The sequence below is a fragment of the Nycticebus coucang genome, chromosome 1 (genome assembly GCF_027406575.1).
Source record: "Nycticebus coucang isolate mNycCou1 chromosome 1, mNycCou1.pri, whole genome shotgun sequence".
In the NCBI taxonomy this organism is placed as follows: Eukaryota; Metazoa; Chordata; class Mammalia; order Primates; family Lorisidae; genus Nycticebus; species Nycticebus coucang.
In genome coordinates, this window is record NC_069780.1 from 195,290,716 (window position 1) to 195,311,473 (window position 20,758).

At 52.5% G+C, this 20,758-nt stretch overlaps 1 long non-coding RNA gene across 1 annotated transcript; it reads right to left on the bottom strand.

Moving 5' to 3' along the window:
- Positions 1-432: 432 nt before the first annotated feature.
- On the bottom strand, positions 433-20,677 carry LOC128587367 (uncharacterized). Its single transcript, XR_008380579.1, has 3 exons — positions 20,534-20,677; positions 8,588-8,736; positions 433-519 (listed from the first exon to the last, which is right to left on the bottom strand). It is a non-coding gene; the product is annotated as an uncharacterized LOC128587367 (long non-coding RNA).
- Between the last annotated feature and the right edge of the window lie 81 nt (positions 20,678-20,758).

Sequence of the window (20,758 nt, forward strand, 5' to 3'; positions counted from 1 at the left end):
GTGTTCTGAGGAGGGGCCACAGTCCTGTAGATACGCTGTGCCAAGAACCCCTGTGCCCACAGTCGCTTCCTGCTTCAGTGACATTGTTCATGTTAAAAACAGCTGAGTACCCTATGTTGTCTAACCGTGCAGAAGAGAAGTGGGAGAAATTGCTAACACACCAAGTCCTGTCCTGCTGCTCAGCTCCGGGACAGAATCACACCAGTGGACCAGCCCAGGCTGTCTCCCGTCTGCCTGCCGTGGGCCGCCAGGCCACAGAAGACAGCATGCTCTAAGCCAGAGCATGTCCCTTCCCCATGACACACGGGCTGCCTCGGCTGGCCTGGAGATGGAAGGACCCACCAGAATTATATTTCCCCCTATACAGGTCACATTGGTAACACTTTCTATGCTAGTGAATGGCTTTCAAATCCTATTACCTGTGAGTCCAAATGAGCTCAAGAATCCAAGGTTAGTTTCTGCAAACCTGTGTGCTGGTGTTCACAGGAACCATCAGCCAGGTGTTGGGGGGAGCCAGTCCTGTTGGAGGGAAGGGTAGATGTGCTCATTCAGAGCTATGCAGGCAGCCCAGCCAGTCAGTCTTCCTGTCCCCTGCAAGTGACAGCCACAAGGGATAGGAATTTGATGCTGGTGCCAGCCTGCTGCCACAGGACTGTCTGCAGTCACCGCTGAGTGGAAATGGGCTCATGCCGAGTGACTTTGTGTAAAAACCAGGTGTGGCCCACGTCTGTGTCTCCGTAGTCAGCACCTCCTGTGGGTCCTTATGGACAATAAAAGAAACCCATGCTAGGAGAACCACCTCGGCCTCCTTGCCCCGTTTCTCCTTGGCCCAGCCCAGCTGTTACTGGCGCCGTCTCATATCCCCTCATCAGGCCTCCCCAAAGCCCAGAGCAGGTACAGCCAGGGGTTCCAGGCCTGAGGCCCCCCTGGGGCACATCCCTTTGGCTTCCCTGTGGAAGGTCTAGCACCACTCACCACTTCATTTCATTTCATGCCCACTCATCACCCTCCATGTGGGGTCCCACCCCCAGACTGTAGCCACCGCCCCACCCAGAGCCTCCTCTGGGGACCTGCCTACTGCCTGACCTCAGTCTCCAAGGGTCTTTCTCCTGCTTTGTGACCAAAGAGTCCTTCAAGACACTAACAGAACAGGCCCCAGCCTCGAGGATGCCCAGTGGGTGGGAAACCCTAACCAATGCCCATAACGTGGCCCCTGATGGGACAGCCGACCCTGCTGCCACCACATCCCAGCCCTGCCCCCAATCTGGGCCTCCCCAACACCCCTAGGGAGGCCTTTGTGCCCTACCCCCTCATGACTCTCATCCTTGCTTCACCACGATGGTCTGGGGTCCAAGTCACTGTGCAGGCTGACATCTACAACTCCAGGGTGCTGGATGTCAGCCCCATGGCTGCGGCCTCTGCTGTGGTCCAGCAGCTCAGTGGGATGTGGTCTACTGAGAACACACTGAACTCTCACAGGAGGAGTGGGGCACATGAGGTGGGATGGGGCGCAGGGAAGAGCCAGCTGAGGCCACAGGGCTGCACGGCTGAGATGTCCCCACCTGGCCCCAGCAAAGCCAAAGGCACCACAGTGGGGGGTCCCTATCAGGGACTCTCATTAGCTACAAAGTGCAATGTGGACCATGGTGCGATGCCATCTCACACCTGCCACCATAGCTAAACTGAAAAGTCTGCTGTCTGTGTGGGCAGAAGGGTGAAGCAACACAGCAGGGAAGGTGCTAGGTGTTGATGCAGCCACTGCTGCTGGTGCCCCCACCCCATCACGCGGGAGCACTTTGCTCTCTGGTTGGCCCACATGTATGGCAGGCACCACCCAGACAGCTCACACCTGGAAGTCCCAGGGCCTGCTTGGGGTGACTGGGGCCCCTGGTGCAGAGTCCCTGGGATTGAAGCCGCAGGCTGATGTATGCCAGAACCTCCCTCCAGATCTGAGGTGTGCCCCATGCCCCATAGTCCCAGATGGGTCCAGGACAGGGTAGCCCACACCTGAGGGCCTGCCAGCTGGGGCCCTCCCTTCCTGGGCCTGGCCACTACCCTGTCTTCTAGTTCTGTTCTGAGAGTACCTTACCAGGAAGTGATGTGACGTGCACGAGAACTCCCCTCAGGAATCCCCAGGATTCTCAGGAAAGTACAGAGCGACAGAAACACTCCTTACTCTCTGTGACAGAGAGCTTGTCAGTAGGGTACAGATCTGTAGGCTGGCTGTGGGGTGAACTGTACCCCAAAGAGCATGTGAGAGTCCTAGCCCTGAACCTGTGAACATGACCATATTGAAAACAGGGTCATTGCAGATGCCAGCAGCTGAGTAGGGTGGGCCTTAAATCCCGTGACAGGTCCCTTGTAAGGAGAGAGACAAGGACAGGGACCAGAGACAGGGAGAGGGTGGGCATGCGACCACTGAGGCAGAGATTGAGGGATACATCTGGAAACTGCGGCCACCAAACGGTCAGGAGACAAAAACAGAGCAGGTGATGCCCACCCCACCTCTAGTCTCCCGATGAAGCCCCCCATCCAGCCCCTGCCCCCTGCCGCACCTCAGCCCAGTGGCTGGCCTCAGTAAGTCTCTCCTTTGAAGACTCTGATCCTGGAGCTTTGTTACAGCTTCCCCAGGAAGCACAGAGGTGCTGGGCTTGCCTGGGTGCCAGAGGGGACATGGGGGCCTTGAGGTCACTCTCCAGGCCCTAAGGACACCTCCCTGGGTACCTCATGTTCTTCTCACCCCACAGCCTCCACTTGTCCCTCTGCCGGCAACACTCTCCTTTCCACCTCACCCACTGTCTAGCCCTCATGCACTGGCTCCTGCCACCACCTTGGCTCCCTGTGGACATCCTCTCCAGAATTCTGCTCTCTCCCCAACCTTTAGGTCCCAGCCTCTGGTCAGTGCCCCTTGAGTCCCATTCTCCCCAGGCCCCCCAGAAGGTGTCACACTGAAGGGGGTGTGTTCACTGTCTCTCTTCCCAGTGAGGCCAGGACCAAGGGCTGAGCTGGTCTCATTCATTTCTGCCAGTGTCGTGAGTAGGCCTGGAACATGGTAGGTGGAGACACTTAATACATATTTGCAGGTGGATGAATGATGGGTAAGTGGATGGACAGAAAGAGGGAGAAAGGAATGAAGGGAGGGTGCTGGAGAGAAAATAAGGAAGGGAGGGGTGGGTAGATGGATAGATGGGTGGATAAATGATGGATGGGTGGATGGATAGATGGATGGTTGAATAGATGGGCAGGTAGGTGGATGGATTAATGGAGAGACAGATGAAAAGAGCAAGAGAGAGGAAGAGGGATGAGGAGAGAAGGAGGGATGAGTAGCTGGGAAGATGAGTTGATGTTGGGTGGATGGGTGGGTAGATGGGTGGATGGGTGAGTAGACTGGTAAATGGATGGGTAGACTGGTGGATGGTGGGTAATGGGTGGATGGGCAAGTAGACAGGTAGATGGATGGGTAGATGGGTGAATGGGAGGGTAGATGGGTAGAAGGGCGGGTAAATGGGTGGATGGGCAGATAGATAGGTGGATGGGCAGATAGATGGGTGGACGGGGAGGTAGATGGGTGGTTGGTAGGTAGATGGGTGGATAGGTGCATGGGTGGGTAGATGGGTGGATGGCAGGCAGATGGGTGGATGGGCGGGTATATGGGTGGATGGGCGGGTAGATGGGTGGATGGGTGGGCAGATGGGTGGATGGGCAAGTAGATGGGTAGATGGATGGGTAGATGGGTAGATGGCAGGTGATGGGTGGATGGGCAGATAGATGGGTGAATAAGCAGGTACATGGTTGGATGGGAGGGTAGATGGGTGGATGGGAGGGTAGATGGGTGGATGGGCAGGTAGATGGATGGATGGGCGGGTAGATGAGTGGATAGGCGGGTAGATGGGTGGATGGGTGGGTAGATGGGTGGATGGGCATGTAGACAGGTAGATGGATGGGTAGATGGGTGGATGGGCGGGTAGATGGGTGGATAGGCAGGTAGATGGGTAGATGGGCGGGTAGATAGGTGGATGGACATGTAGACAGGTAGATGGATGGGTAGATGGGTGGATGGGCAGGTAGATGGGTGGATAGGCAGGTAGATGGGTGGATGGGTGGGTAGATGGGTGGATGGGTGGGTAGACGGGTAGATGGGTGGGTAGATGGGTTGATGAGCAGGTAGATGGGTGGATGGGTGGATGGGTGGATGGGTGGGTAGATGGGTGGATGGGCAGGTAGATGGGTGGATGGGCGGGTAGATGGGGAGATGGGCGGGTAGATAGGTGGATGGGCAAGTAGATGGGTAGATGGATGGGTAGATGGGTTGTGGGCGGGTAGATGGGTGGATGGGCGGGTAGATGGGTGGAAAGGCAGGTAGATGGGTGGATGGGTGGGTAGGAAGGGGGATGGGCAAGTAGATGGGTAGATGGATGGGTAGATGGGTGGATGGGCAGGTAGATGGGTGGATGGGTGGGTAGGAAGGGGGATGGGCAAGTAGATGGGTAGATGGATGGGTAGATGGGTGGATGGGCAGGTAGATGGGTGGATAGGCGGGTAGATAGGTAGATGGGAAGGTAGATGGGTGGATGGGAAGGTAGATGGTGGATAGGCAAGTAGATGGGTGGATAGGCAGGTAGATGGGTGGATGGGTGGGTAGCTGGGTGGATAGGCAGGTAGATGGTTGGAGGGAGGGTAGATGGGTGGATGGGCGGGTAGATGGGTGGATGGGTGGGTCGATGGGTGGATGGGAAGGTAGATGGGTGGATGGGAAGGTAGATGGTGGATAGGCAAGTAGATGGGTGGATAGGCAGGTAGATGGGTGGATGGGTGGGTAGCTGGGTGGATAGGCAGGTAGATGGTTGGATGGGAGGGTAGATGGGTGGATGGGTGGGTAGATGGGTGGATGGGCAGGTAGATGGGTGGATAGGCAGGTAGATGGGCGGGTAGATAGGTGGATGGGCATGTAGATAGGTAGATGGATGGGTAGATGGGTGGATGGGCAGGTAGATGGGTGGATGGGCAGGTAGATGGTTGGATAGGCAGGTAGATGGGTGGATGGGTGGGTAGATGGGTGGATGGGCAAGTAGATGGGTAGATGGATGGGTAGATGGGTTGATGGGCGGGTAGATGGGTGGATGGGCGGGTAGATGGGTGGATAGGCAGGTAGATGGGTGGATGGGTGGGTAGATGGGTGGATGGGCGGGTAGATGGGTAGATGGGCAGGTAGATGGGTGGATAGGCAGGTAGATGGGTGGATGGGTGGGTAGATAGCTGGATGGGCAAGTAGATGGGTAGATGGATGGGTAGATGAGTGGATGGGCAGGTAGATGGGTGGATGGGTGGATTGGCAGGTAGATGGGTGGATAGGCGGGTAGATGGGTGGATGGGTGGGTAGATGGGTGGATGGGTGGGTAGATGGATGGGTAGATGGTGGATGGGGAGGTAGATAGGCAGGTAGATGGGTAGATGGGTGGGTAGATAGGTGGATGGGCAAGTAGGTGGGTAGATGGATGGGTAGATGGGTGGATGGGCAGGTAGATGGGTGGATGGGCGGGTAGATGGGTGGATAGGCAGGTAGATGGGTGGGTAGATGGGTGGATTGGTGGGTAGCTGGGTGGATAGGCAGGTAGATTTTTGGATGGGAGGGTAGATGGGTGGATGGGTGGTAGCTGGGTGGATAGGCAGGTAGATGGTTGGATGGGAGGGCAGATGGGTGGATGGGTGGGTAGATGGGTGGATGGGTTGGTAGCTGGGTGGATAGGCAGGTAGATGGTTGGATGGGAGGTAGATGGGTGGATGGGAGGGTAGATGGGTGGATGGGCGGGTCGATGGGTGGATGGGAAGGTAGATGGGTGGATAGGCAGGTAGACGGGTGGATGGGTGGGTAGCTGGGTGGATAGGCAGGTAGATGGTTGGATGGGAGGGCAGATGGGTGGATGGGTGGGTAGATGGGTGGATGGGTTGGTAGCTGGGTGGATAGGCAGGTAGATGGTTGGATGGGAGGTAGATGGGTGGATGGGAGGGTAGATGGGTGGATTGGCAGGTAGATGGGTGGATGGCATGTAGATGGGTGGATGGGTGGGTAGATGGGTGGATGGGCAAATAGACGGGTAGATGGATGGGCAGATGGGTGGATGGGCAGGTAGATGGGTGGATGGGCAGGTAGATGATTGGATGGGAGGTTAGATGGGTGGATGGGAGGGTAGATGGGTAGATGGGTGGATGGGCAGATAGATGGTGGATAGGCAGGTAGATGGGTGGATGGGTGGGTAGCTGGGTGGATAGGCAGGTAGATGGTTGGATGGGTGGGTAGATGGGCAAGTAGACGGGTAGATGGCTGGATGGGCAGCTAGATGGGTGGGTAGATGAGTGGATTGGTGGGTAGCTGGGTGGATAGGCAGGTAGATTTTTGTATGGGAGGGTAGATTTTTGGATGGGAGATTAGATGGGTGGATGGGAGGGTAGATGGGTGGATGGCATGTAGATTGGTGGATGGGCGGGTAGATGGGTGGATGGGAAGGTAGATGGGTGAATGGCAGGTAGATCAGTGGATGGATGGGTAGATGGGTGGATGGGAGGGTAGATGGGTGGATGGGTGGATGGGAGGGTAAATGGGTGGATGGTTGGGTAGATGGGTGGATGGCTGGGTAGACTGGTGGATGGGCAGGTAGACAACTTGATGATGGATGGATAGTTGGATGGATGGGTGGGTAGGTCATAGGTGGGCAGACAGGTGGGTGTAAGGTCTGCATTCCATGTGGAAGTTTGCCATTCTGTTCCAATCTCAAATTCCCTGCGGGACCAGGCATGAGAATGCCATATTGGGCACTGGTTCTCCAAGGACAGCTTGGGCTCTTTAACACAAATGAAACACACTGATTCCAACGCCTCTGAGAAGCACCCTCTTCATGCCTTCACGTGGTGCTGAGCCCCCTTCATCTCATAGGAAGGTAAGCCCCAGCCCCCTGCCTACACTGCACTTTACCATCAGATCTGTGCTCTTTGTCGAGTGACCTTTAGATACGACGTCTGTGTGGTGAAGCCTGGGAAAGCTGTGCGATTTCCCCTTGAGAGAAGCATTTTAATAAAGGTTCAGCAACAGTGAAATATGTGGTTTAAAGGGTAAACGGATTGCTCTATATTTAGCGTTTTTTGTTTTTTACTCCACAATCCTCCTTTAATCTCTGCCGATTCATCTAACCAGCCCAAAGGTCACAGTCGTTGCTGTTTCCTGATTACTGACAACAGAAGAAAGGCCGCCTTCCCTGAGACCAGTTCATTAGCTAGCCCCGTGCTGCCTAGCCCTAAGCAAAGTGCTGGCACACCCAGCCTCAGTGGGCTGCCCACTCCCCTCCCTCCCTCCCCAGGAGGCACCTGGTCACAGACACATTTGTCCCCCACTGCCACCAGGACCTGCAATTCCCAGAGGGATGGAGCCAAGGAGCCTCATGCACCCCCAACAATCTGTGTCCCACAAACCAACCCCCAGTACACCGGCACCCACCTCATGGAGGCAAAACCAGAGCCACCCAGCTCCTCCTGCCCCCAGCCATTACTTAACTGGCTCGGGCTGGGCTAGATAGGCCTGCCCTGCAGCTCCCCAGCTGGTCCTCACAGCCAAGGGCGAGACTCACTGCACCCGCCACCAACGAGGACAGAGAATGCCAGAGGGCCGAGGGCCTGACAGCCAGGGGCATGTTCTGTTTGTGCAAAGTGTGCTTCAGGTGTGTGTGAGAGACCACAGACAGAGACAGAGAGAGAGACGGGGTGAGGGAGAGACAGAGAGAGATAGAAGTAGAGGGAAGGAGAAAGAGATGGGGAAAGACAGAGACAGAGGGAGAGAGAGACATAAACAGAGAGAGATGGGGAGAGGTAGAGAGAGATAAAAGGAGAGAGACAGAAGGGGAGAGACAGAGAGAGACAGAGAGAACTTTGCAGTGATGGGAAGTGAGGCAAAGGCCAAAGATGGTGGCCTCCCCAGACAGAGTCAGGCAGGGTGACCACCCAGATAGGTTGACCTCCTCCCCAGGCAGGGTGACCATCCCAGACAGGTAGAGCAACCACCCCACACACACACACACAGAGTGACACTCCCCACAGGCAGGGTGACCACACCAGGCAAGGCGACCACCCCAGATAGGTTGATCTCCCAGGCAGGTTGACCTCCCAGGCACAGTGACCTTCCCAGGAAGGATGATCTCCTAGGCAGGTGACCCCCAGGGAGGGTGACCACTCCAGGCGGGTGACCCCCTCAGGTAGGATGACCCCCCCCCAAGGCATGGTGACTACCCCAGGAGGGTGACCCCCTCAGGTAGGATGACCCCCTAGGCAGGGTGACACTCCCCACAGGCCGGGTGACCCCTCCAGGCAGGTGACCTCCCCAGGTATCATGACCCCCACTGCTCTGTGCAGGCCTAGGAGATTCCTAGGATTCAGGACTTCCAGGGATTTTGGTCACCCTTGTTCTTAGTCCCGACTATCCCCACTCTGCCTTGAGCTGGGGAGGAGAAAGGCCCAGGACTGGGAGTTGGTAACAGAACCCTGATGGCGTGGCCTCTGAAGTCCACCCACTGAGCCCTCCCTCATCTGTGCCTGTCACGACCTGTGAGCCCACCATCTAGGGCAGTGATTCCATGTGCAGCCAGTCAGGACCTGTGAGCCCACCATCCAGGGCAGTGGTTCCATGTGCAGCCATCCACGGCACATGGGCACAGCCAGTTCCTTTGTCTTCACAGGAGGGTGGCACTGACCCTGTGGGAACACAGGAGTCCTGCCTAAGTCCTGTGGCAGGGGACCCTGCCCTGGACAGATGAGACCTCAGAGACCCTGTGTGATCCCTCTTCCTGTGACTTGCTCTCCAGATGGCTGGGCACATGGACAGACCCCAAGGGCAGCCCCAGCTCTGCCCCCATCTCCTCCCCTTCAGGTGGGGCTGGGACTCTCAGGGCATCCACAATCCATCAGACAAGCCATCTCCCCCACCCCATCTTCATCTCCACCAACCAGCCCTGGCTCACACCTGCCAAGGGTAGGCCAGGTGGGAGTCACTGGAGCAACCACAGCCCTGACCCTAGCCCAGGTGTCTGGGGGAAACCCTCTTCCTTCAGTTCCTCACCTGTGCAGTGGGCATGACCATCACTCCTACCTGGGGTGGCTGTGGGTATTGAACTCAACTGATACACAAGCAGGATTCAGGACAGCACTGTCTTGTGGGTTATCTAAGTTATCTGACAATGCAGCTTGTCAGGTGCCTCTTCAGCTGTCCCTCATGTTGGAGCCATGTCTCTGTGACTGGGGGCCTCCCACTGCCTGTCTGCACCTGACCAGGTGAGGGGCGCCTCTCTGTACCCTGTGTGCACCTCAGCAGGTGAGGGCTCCTCTCTGCTCCCTGCATGCACCTACGTGGGTGGGGGCCCCTCTCTGTTCTCTGTGTGCACCTGGGGACCCCTCCCTGCTTCCTGTGTGTACCTAAGCGGGTGGGGGCCCCCTCTCTGCTCCCTGCATGCACCCACGTGGGTGGGGGCCCCTCTCTGCTCTCTGTGTGCACCTGGGGACCCCTCCCTGCTTCCTGTGTGTACCTAAGCGGGTGGGGGCCCCTCTCTGCTCCCTGCATGCACCTGACAGGTGGGGGCTCCTGCCTGCACCTGCACCCAGTGTCTGAGGGACTCACACATCCCCATGGGCCTGGGTCCTCTCAGCCTGCAGTGGTGTTTCCTCACAGCACGGGGGGGAGGGGGGGCTCTCTGCCCTTGCACTTGGGTTTTGAGGTGACAGATCCAAAGCCATCATTTTTGTACTTGGTCCAAGGGGCAATTATAGCTACAATCAGAGCTGGGTGCTGGAAGGTGGGGAAGACAGCACAGAACTCAGGGAAGCATGACAGAGCATCAGAAATGGCCACACTGAACTGACTTCTTCCTGCCACTAAAAGCTTGTGGGCTGTCAAATGTTGTTTAGCTCCCCATGTGTTCTAAAGAATACAATCTATTATTTGTTCAAAAATACATTTCCTGAGGTAACTATAAAAACCCCAATATTGATGCTAAGTCTGACTGAAAGCTCTGTGGGAGGCTGGCATGGCTTCTTGGAAGATAATAACAGGACTTGTGAGTTCTAAGGCTGAAACCCTTAGTCTCATCGATTTTCTTCCTGGGAAATTGGGCCATTGATGAGGGTGAGGGCGCTGGTGGGCAGTGATGTTGCTGTGCTCAGCATTCAGGCAGTGGAACCACCATGGTTCAAACCTGAGCACTGGAGAGTCCACTCCTCACTCCCCCTCTCTCCCTGCTTAGGCAAAGTGGGCTTGCCGTCCCATTCCCCAGCACTGCCTGGATGGGACCACCCCAACCAGAGCTGGGCAGGCTATGGAGAAGTGGAGGCACCCTGCGTCCCTAGTAGGTAAATAGTGCCCCCTGCCCTTCCCATCCCCTACCGCACCCCCTTGAATCCTCATTCCCCTGAAGCTTGAAACTACAGGGCCTGGCTGGGCATGGTGGCTCACGCCTGCAATCCCAGCACTTTGGGAGGCTGAGGTGGGAGGATCAATTGAGCCCAGGAATTTTCAACCAGCCTGAGCAACACAGCAAGACCCTATCCCTATACAAAAATTATAAACTATATTATCAGGGCATTGTGCTATGCATCTGCAATCCCAGATATTCAGGGAAATGAAGTGAGCTGATCTCTTGAGGTCAGGAGGTAGAGGCTGTAATGAGCTATTATGACACCACTGCTCTCCAGCCTGAGGAATACCCGGTCTCTACAGAAAAATTAAAAAGACGTAGCCTGCACCGACACGCTGAGAAAGATTCACACTGACATCAGAGAAGGGGCTGCAATTCATTTCATATGTGGAAAGCCTAACTCCAAGACCTCATCACATATCATATTTGAAGATGCAATTTTTAAAGAAATGATTAATGTTAAATGAGGTCAATAGGGTTGGCCTGACCCACAGGTAACTAGTGTCTTTGAGAAGAGAAAATAGGCCAGGTGTGGTGGCTCATGCCTGTAACCCCAGCACTCTGGGAGGCCAAAGTGGGAGATTGCTTGAGGCCAGGAGTTCAAGACCAGCCTGAGAAACAGTGAGACCCCCATCGCTATAAAAAAAAATAGGAAAAATTAGATGGGCACAGTGGTACACACCTGTAGTCCCAGCTACTCAGGAGGCTGAGGTAGAAGGATCACCTGAGCCCAGGAGTTTGAGGCTGCTGTGAGCTACGCTGATGACAGAACAAGACTCTGTCCTCCCCCTCAAAAAAGGGGATGAGGACACAGGCACGGGGGTGACCCTGTGAGCACACGGGGAGAGAAGGCCTCTGGAGGAGTCAGCCCTGAGACATGCTGACCTCAGACGTCCAGCCTCCATGGCTGCTGACTACACCCCCAGCTCAGGTGCTTTGCAGACACCAGGGCAGGCTCCTCCTTCCTCCCTGGGCCGCTCAGGAGACTTGCGTGCAGCAGCTCCAACACTGTGGCTGACACTGCACCGCCCTGGGGACGCTGGGCGCTGGACACTGCACCGCCCTGGGGGCGCTGGGCGCTGGACACTGCACCGCCCTGGGGACGCTGGGCGCTGGACACTGCACCGCCCTGGGGGCGCTGGGCAGCAGGCCGCTGCTCATTCACTCTTCTTGACACACCTCACATGCCTCATCGCAGCTGAGACGCAGCCACCCCTTCCTTCGCGTGACAGCGGCTGAAGGCACGAGGTGTACCTGGCGCCCAAGGAGAAGAGCGGAGGCCTGGGCGCCGCCCTCCAGACACATCTGCCACTGTCCCCTAGGTGGCACGCGTCTTCCACCGGCCCCGAGCCTCCCGCCCCTCTCCAGGATAATTCCTGTGGAGTGCGCCCTGCAAGCTCGTCTCCAGGACCTGCACCAAGGAACTGTGCAGAGGCGGGGGTGCTCCTGGTGCTTGCAAAATATCCCACGGCACCACAGGACGCTGAGGCCGTTGTTCAGAGAACTACAAATGGAAACTATACTGAATTTCAGTGTCTGTCTTATGCCATGTTGGCAAAACTACCCTCTGATGGGAAGACAGAGGGAAACAAGCCTTTTCACACTTTGCAGATGGGGATCTGAACCATGTAACACCTAACCAAACGAATTCAGCAGTGTCTGATGGGAGCAGATGTGATCTGAACCAACAATCTCAGTTCTGAGGGTCTATCTCAAAGACTCCCTGTCAAAATTATGAGAAAATGTATATTCAAGGTTATTCAAGGGAGTCCTACTTTTAACAGATCAAGGATGGAAACAAGCCACAGTTCATCTAAAAACAAAATAGCTGAATAAACTGGTACAGCCACGGAATGAAGAACCATGAAGCTGCACAAAGAAGCAGGGAACATTTTCCTTTACTGACTGCAGTTATCTCCAGGATATGTACTTCCGCTAGCAAAACAATACATCAAAAACTAAATGGAACTTCGGAGACAAAAAACATAATGTCTGATGTGAAAAATTCACAGGATGAGCTTAGCAGCAGTTTAGAAACTGCAGGAAAATACTGGTGAATTTGAATACAAACCTAATCTATGGAGAGGGAAAAAAAGTCAAAAAGAACATAAACAGAGCCTCACTGACACTGGGCCAGCATCAGGCTGTCTAAGATATCACTGGAGTCCCAAGATGAAGAGAAGCAGAAAAATATTTGAAGAAATCTTGGCTGCAACATTTTCAAAGGTGATGAGTCTTGCAAACTGACTAAACTCAACAATCCTCAAGACAGGCAAACACAGCAACCCACACCCAGCACAGCCCACTCCAAAACTGCCGGGAACCAGGACCCTGGAAGCACCCCACAAAAGGACACATTAAACCCAGAGAAACAAATATGACAACAACTGCCAGCTTCTTATCAGAAGCAACAGGAGTCAGAGGACAATGGAACAAGATGCTTTAACACGAGGAAAAGAAAAATGCCCATCAAACCAGGATTCTATAATTAGTAAAAATAGCTTTCAAAGAAAGGGGGCAAATTGAACACTTTTACACTGCTGGTGGGACTGCAAACTAGTACAACCTTTCTGGAAGGAAGTATGGAGAAACCTCAAAGCACTCAAGCTAGACCTCCCATTTGATCCTGCAGTCCCATTACTGGGCATCTACCCAGAAGGAAAAAAAATCCTTCTATCATAAGGACACTTGTACTAGACTGTTTATTGCAGCTCAATTTACAATCGCCAAAATGTGGAAACAGCCGAAATGCCCACCAACCCAGGAATGGATTAACAAGCTGTGGTATATGTATACCATGGAATACTATTCAGCTATTAAAAAAAAATGGAGACTTTACATCCTTCGTATTAACCTGGATGGAAGTGGAAGACATTATTCTTAGTAAAGCATCACAAGAATGGAAAAGCATGAATCCTATGTACTCAATTTTGATATGAGGACAATTAATGACAATTAAGGTCATGGGGGGGGAGGAAAAGCAGAGAGAGGGAAAGAGGGAGGGGGGTGGGGCCTTGGTGTGTGTCACACCTTCTGGGGGCAAGACATGATTGCAAGAGGGACTTTACCTAACGAATGCAATCAGTGTAACCTGGCTTATTGTACCCTCAATGAATCCCCAACAATGAAAAAAAAATAAAGAATGGGGGCAAATTAAAAACATTTTCATACAAGCTACAAATGATAGACTCCACATTCAGTACATCTGCATAACAAGAAACACTAAAGGAAATTATTGAGGCTAAAGGAATAAACAGCACGTAGAAACCAGGACTGATATAAAGGAAGTGGGAGAGCAACTGTGAGCAAGTATGTGAACAAATGTAAAATATGTATCGTTGCTCATTTTAAATTATTTTAAAGATATTGACTGGTTAAACTGAAAATACTGTGTCATGGAACCAGTGGCACATGTGAAAGTGCAGAGTGTGGCGATGGGGAAGGCAGAGAGGGAGGACAGAAGCGGAGCCACGCAGGCTGCAGTTGTTACAGCCCACACAACAGGGCACAACCTCGTCACATATAAGTAGACTGAATTATAAGCTGCAAATTGACAAGTATAGGAAAAACATTGAACAATTAAAGCAAAAAGGTCTGAGAAGCCAGTAGAGAAGATACATTCGAATACCAAAAATAACTTTTAAAGAAGACAGAATAAAAAGGGGGAGGAAATGAAGAACCGATGAGACAAATAAACCATATTTATATAAATAAGTATATATATATATATTTTTTTTGAGACAGAGTCTCACTCTATCATGCTGAGTATCTGGGTAGAATGTGGTGGTGTCACAGCTCACAGCAACCTCAGACCCTTGGGCTTGAGCAATCCTTCTGCCTCAGCCTCCCAAGTAGCTGGGACTACAGGCACCTATCACAACACCCCGACAGTTTTTCTATTTTTATTAGAAATGGAGTCTCACTCTTGTCCAGGCTGGTATCAAACTCCTCAGCTCAAGGGATCCTCCTGCTTCAGCCTCCCAGAATGCTAGGATTACAGGCGTGAGCCACCGCATCCTGATCATATTAAGTTAATAATATATTCCCTAGAATAAACAAGGGAAGAACTAGCCCTAACCTACCTACAAGAAACCTATTTCTTGGTAGAGAGGGTGAGAGTGAGAGGAGAGAAAGACAGAAGCCAGGGAAACACTACCAAAAGAAGCTGGGGAAGTGATGTGACCCCAGACGAAGCAGGCTTCAGGACAAAGACCGTCCCCAGGAACAAGGAGGGACACAGTCCTCAGGAGTCCGCACCTAACCAGGAGCTTTGAACACAATGAAATAGAAGAACTCACACAGATCCACAAATAAAACGTGATTAAGGTGGCTATCATAAACATTTTTACCTTTTGCTCTTTGAAAGACCACATGGGGGAGAATATTCACACCACATGGGTCTAACAAGGACTTGGATCTAGAATGTACCAACAACTGTCACAGCGGAAGAACTGAGCACATACAGCCCAGACGGGCAGGACGTGTGAGTGACCAGTGAGCAAGCACATAAAGGTCCTCAACATCATTAGGAATCAGAAAAAAAGTAAATTTCCACTGCAGGGAATGTTTTTAAAGACAGAAAATCCAAGCGTTAGTTTAACACAACCGGAACTCCCAAAAGTTGCTGTCAGGAACATAAAACGAGGCAACTATGTTAGAGAATTGGTAGTTTCTAATGATGTCGAACAGGTGCTTACCATGAGCCAGCAGTTTAGCTTCTAGGTGTCTACTCAAAAGAAATAAAAAGTACAACTAATATGGCTTGAATGTCCCCTCCAAATATTATGTTGAAATTTGAAGTTTTAGAGGTAGGGGGTGGTGGGAGGTAACTGTGTCTTGGGGGCAGACCCCTCACAGGCGGCTGGTGCCCTCCCTGTGGTAATGAGTGTTAACATTGAGAGGTGGTTGTTGAGAAAAGCCTGGCACCTCCCTTCTCTCTCCCCACGTGACATGCCTGCTCCCCCTTGCCCTCCACCTTGACTGGAAGCTCCCTAAACCCATTCCCAGAAGCAGACGCTGGCATCAGGCTTCTCATACAGCCTCAGAGCCTCAAGCCAAATAACCCCCTTTTCTTTATATGTTACTCAGGCTCGGGTATTATTTGTAGCAATGCAAACTGGACTGAGATGACGACTGCAAAATATTTGTACTCTACTGCTTGTAGCAAACCAGTTCACAGTAGCCCAAACTGGGACACCTCTAATGTCACTTGAGGTTGAATGGCACATTCATTCAAAGGAACAAACCACTGTCACACGCAACAACAATGATGAATTTCACAAACACTGTGGCAAGTGGAAGCAGCCAGACGGGAAAGACTGAACGGTTCCACCTATGTAAACTCTTGGACAGACTCTAATCCACAATGACAGAAAGAGACTGATTGCAAAGGGGCAGGAGGGAGGTTTGGGTTTTTTAAGTGTTGGAAATGTTCTGTATCTCTGCTGTAGTGCTGGGGGGAGTGGTGAAGACATTTGTCAAAACTCACAGAACTGCACACTTACAATGCATTTTCTTTATGTAAATTATTCATCAATAAATTAAGAGGAAAAAGATGAGAGGCAACTTCAGATGAATATGAAATAATGCCTGGAAGAACCCTCTCTCTACCCCAGGAAGATGGGCTGTTTTGCTTCTGTGCCTCTGATGTCAGCCCCTCCCAGAGAACCCACAGCTCAGAGAGGCCTGCTCTCCTAGAACTACAAGTAAGGGGACACAGTGGCATTCCATTCTGCAGAGGCCCCCCTGGACTGGCAAGGCACAGCATCTGTCAAATGTGACCACATGTGGGTCTGTGCAGCTGTGTCCCTAAGTCCTGATGACATTCAAAGTCAGCAGGAGACAGAGATCGGCAAGCCTTTGTGAACACACAGGAGTTCCAGCACCTTCCCTGTCAGAAGAGCCCAGATTCCAGGTAGGGTGAAGGTCCCCTGTCACTTTGCTACAGGGGTCTGTGCCCCCAGCCAAACTCTCCCCCCAGGCTGAACAGCAGATGGCTATGACCCAGCAGGGACTTGTGTGGTGTGGGGTGCCATCTCTGTCCCCTTCCTGTCTGACCCCTGCCCAAGGAATTCGCACAGAAGCCATGCCCCTCAGAGCTTGAATCCCCCTACTCCTGGGTTAACAGCTGGGTTACGCCCAGAGCTCCTGCTTCCTGAGGACAGCAAGGGCAGTTATTTCATCCGTTTGGTTTCTGGAATGTTCAGGGAATTCCATGTACAAACAGGCTCCTTTGCCTGAAAGACTCGAGTGATGGGATTAGTAAAGCATTTTAAAGTTACGTGTTAACTGTGAACGTGGAGCCGAGTGAGTCTGAAGGCAAGACGGAATCCCCAGCCTAGGAGGAGCCTTACCGGCAGAGACATGGGGAACCTCAGCTCTCTCAGTCCAGGAGGCTGAAGCGCATGCAGGGAGCAGGGACAACCAGCTCGGGACACAGCCACCTGGCCCTTCCTTGTACCTAGCTGAGTCTGGCAGAGTGTCTGGGGTTGAGTAAGAAGGAGCGGCCGCCATGCTAGGGGTGTTCAGAGGCAGACATAGGGACAGGGTTAAGGAGTTCTTTTGGAGCTAAACGGGCTCCACCTCTGCAATGGATTGTGTTCTTTCCAGTGGCTTTTCTTCCTCAGGAGGCCGGAGTCTCCAGGACACAAGGGTAGACACTCCTCTCTTTGGACAGCATCTGGACAGGGCTGGGGTGGCAAAAACGTCAGCCTGGGCCCCGTGTGCAGAATGTGACCACACCAGCAGAGCCTCTGGAGGTGTCTGATCAACTGGACACCAGGTTCCTTTTCTCATGTCCTAGACCTCCAACCATCCCCTCCATTGGCCACCTCGTATGACACAAGGTGTGGACACTGACCAGCATGGCACCCGTCTAATTCCAGCTCCTATAACGAGCTTGGACCCGACAGGAGGAGGTGTCTGAGGAACAGAGGGAGGGAAGGTGGGAGGTGAAGCTGCACCCAGACCTCCTGAGGCTGTGCAGCTCCTTCCCGAGGCCTGGCTGCACACTGGCCTTAAGGTGCCATGAGCCCTGCTCCTTGGATAGCCTGTCAGTCCCCTGATGCTTAAAAGTTGGTCTTCTGCAGACGATGAAACTGACAGCACTCATTCCCCTGCTGCACAGACCAGGACTGGAAGAGGGATGCCGCCAGGAGTGGCTCAACCTGTCCCTGCAGGGGCCTCTAAGAGCTGGCACACAGGGAAGGATACTGCTTGCCCAAAAGATGACACTAGATATAAACACACCTTGCAAAGGGCTGCTGAGGAGAGTGGCTTTAATCAGGGTAGCAGAAGTCAGCAGGGGGCTTTCCTGCAGAGCAGGTTTCGCCAGACAGTGGGGACAGCTGGAAGGGAGGACTCAGACCAAAGTCCACCATTACAATGGTGAAGCAAACAGGACAATAAGTAGACTCTAACAGGATGAGGGTGTGAGGGGCAGAAAGCCTCAGATGGCCCCAAAGCTTCTGGCCCACTTCCTAGGGGGTCTGTGGCCCAGAATTGCCCCCAAGCTCGTGCCTCCAGCACCTTCTAAGCCCAGCCTCTGCACCAATAAATCAGTCTCCCTCCTGCTCCGAGTCCATTCTTCTGTGGATCATTCCTTGAGCCCCACCCTGAGGCAATTATCCCTGCCTCTGGAAGCCCTCAACAATTTACTGGGTCTCCTTTTTATTTATTCATTTAAGAAACAGGCTCTCATTCTCTGGCCCAGAGTGCAGAAGTGTGATCATAGCCCACAGCAACCTCAAACTCCAGGAATCAAGTGATCCTCCTGCCTCAGCCTTGCAAGTAGCTGGGACTACAGTTGCCCAGTACCACTCCAGGCTAGTTTTGGGGGGGGGTCTTCTTTCCCTTTTTTTTTGTTTTGCAAAGTCAAGGTCCCACTCTTGCTCAGGCTGATCTTAAACTCCTGGCCTCAAGTGATCCGCTCACTTCAACCTCCTACAGTGTTGAAATATACTGCACCTGGCCCAGTGGGGTCTTCAGTAGCATCTACCACTTCTATAAATACCTAAGAATGTTTTTGATTGTGGTACCTGTGTATTGGAGACAAAGAGAAAAGGGACCCATTACAGAAAACTGGCCAAAGGGCACCAGTTGCTCCAATAAATTAAGGGCCCTAACTTTGCCCAGATGGCTCCCACTGAGCAGAATCAAGAGCCAGCACTGGACAACAGGAACAATCTCCTTTCCAGAGGACATCAGCTGATCTCCCACTGCTGTGGGCAGAGGTGATTCTAATGGGAAGTTCCTGAGGATAAGGTCCAAGGCTCTGAGGAGCCATTGATACTAGGGATTTCATATTCTTTTTTTCAAAAGCGCCTGTCCCCAGAATGAGTTTCATATTCTTTTTTTCAAAAGCGCCTGTCCCCAGAATGAGTTTATATGGGGGGGGGGAGTGAACCACACAAAATTAGGTCTTTAATTTTTGTGAGTCTACTATGTCTTGTTTCTTATTTTGACACAATTCCAGACTTAGAGGGGTTGCAAGACCAGTACCAGAATCCCTGTACCACCTTCCACCAGGTTCCCCATATGAATTAAACTACAATTTTAAGTCTCAACCAGGCCAAAGGCTATGAAAGACAGTAACTGCAGGCCATCAATTCGTTCAATAGATCACTTAAGTTTATATGTCTGTGGCTTGTCCCTGTTTAACAGTCTGTAACTTAAAACACTTCAAGTCTTTAAACACTTGCGAACTAAAATAAAATCTTAAGCCCCCCCAATGGCTGATTGACTGGACCCCCTCTTGGCCAACTCACTGCTAAGCCTGAGTTGCTAGCCAAGTGAAAGGAGATCAGACCTGCCTCATCATGCCCCCTCCTCCTTAGAGACATTTTTTGTGACTCATTAAGAGGCCTAAGGCCATGCAAAACACACCTGCAGGTCCTCAATATATGCAACAAATCACTTGAGTCTATCCAGCACTTTGTTTCTGATTAACAGGCTCTTTCCCTTAACTCAGCATTCTTTTTTCACTGACTCCTGGTCTATTAGACACAGCCTAACTCTTTCAATCAGTTTTCAACTGAAGATCTTTAAGCCCACCTATAAACTGTGCCCCCGCCTTGAAACATCCTACCTTTTCAGGTCAAACCAATGTATGCCCTTCCTGTACTGATTTGTGATTTTACCTGTAATTCCTGTCTCCATATAAAACCAAACTGTAACCCTACCACCGTGAATCTACTTGCTCAAGTTTTCTTAGGCATGGCTCTCGGTCTTTATTTTACAAAGTATGGCTTCTTTTCCGTTGACATGCTTTACCCCCCAAAATTCTGCAAAAGGAAGAGGTATATTCTGAGCCAAGTATGAGGATCATAGTCCAGAGCCACCAAGCCTTGAGCAAGCGGACTCTCTGTGGTTGGGTCAGTTCGTTTTATTCCTTTCAGGGAGTTGTGAAGTGATAAATCAATACAGGGATGGCGTACGTTGGTTGGGCCCAGAAAAAGTAGAGTATCTTGAAGCTAGGAATTACAGATTATAGGTGGGTTCAGAGATGCTTTGATTTGTGACTAAAGAAATGAAGCTTTGCCTAAAAGCTTGTAATGTTTTCAGATGCGGGAGTCTGTTCATCAGGGACAAGGCACCAGACACACGCCCAGGCTCCAGTAATCTGTTAAGTAAACTCAGGACCTTGAGGTGTGGCTCAGGGTTTGTCTTGCGTGGCCCTTCAGCCTGTTAATGGGCTACACAGGACGTCTCACAGAAAGGAAAGGGCATGACCAGGCAGGTCTGACCCCTCTCATGGCCTGCAGCTCAGCTTCAGGGCATTTCTGGGGTCCCCTTGGCCAAGAGGGGATAGCTAGATTTTATTTTCGCTCACAAGAAAAAGCTTCATATCTTCAGTCACTTACAAATCCAAGGCTCTCTGAACCCGCCTGTAACCTACAAGCTCCCCCCCGCCCCCAGAGGCCCTGCACCTCGGTCCAAGCCTCGCGCCTGCCTAGACTGCGGTTTTGTCCCAATCCCGCCCCCCACGAAGGTCAGAAACCGAACTGCAGCCAGAGCCTCTGGGGTGCTTCCTCAGGGCCTCCTGGGGCCACGTGCTCCAGCCCTAGGCACTCCAGTGGAATAAATACCTTTAAATTATTTTACAGTTTTGGCTTTTTCCCGTTAACACGCAAACGCTAACACTCCAACCCCTCGGGGAGTCCCGGAGCTCTCCGGTGGGGGCGGTGCCTCGGACTTCCGCAGGGCACGCCGCGAGGGCGGCGCGGGAGGGTGACGTTATTCGGCGGCGCGGGAGGGTGACGTTAATTCCGCGCCGCACCTCGAACTTGTGGGCGCGCGTGCGCAGCCGAGGC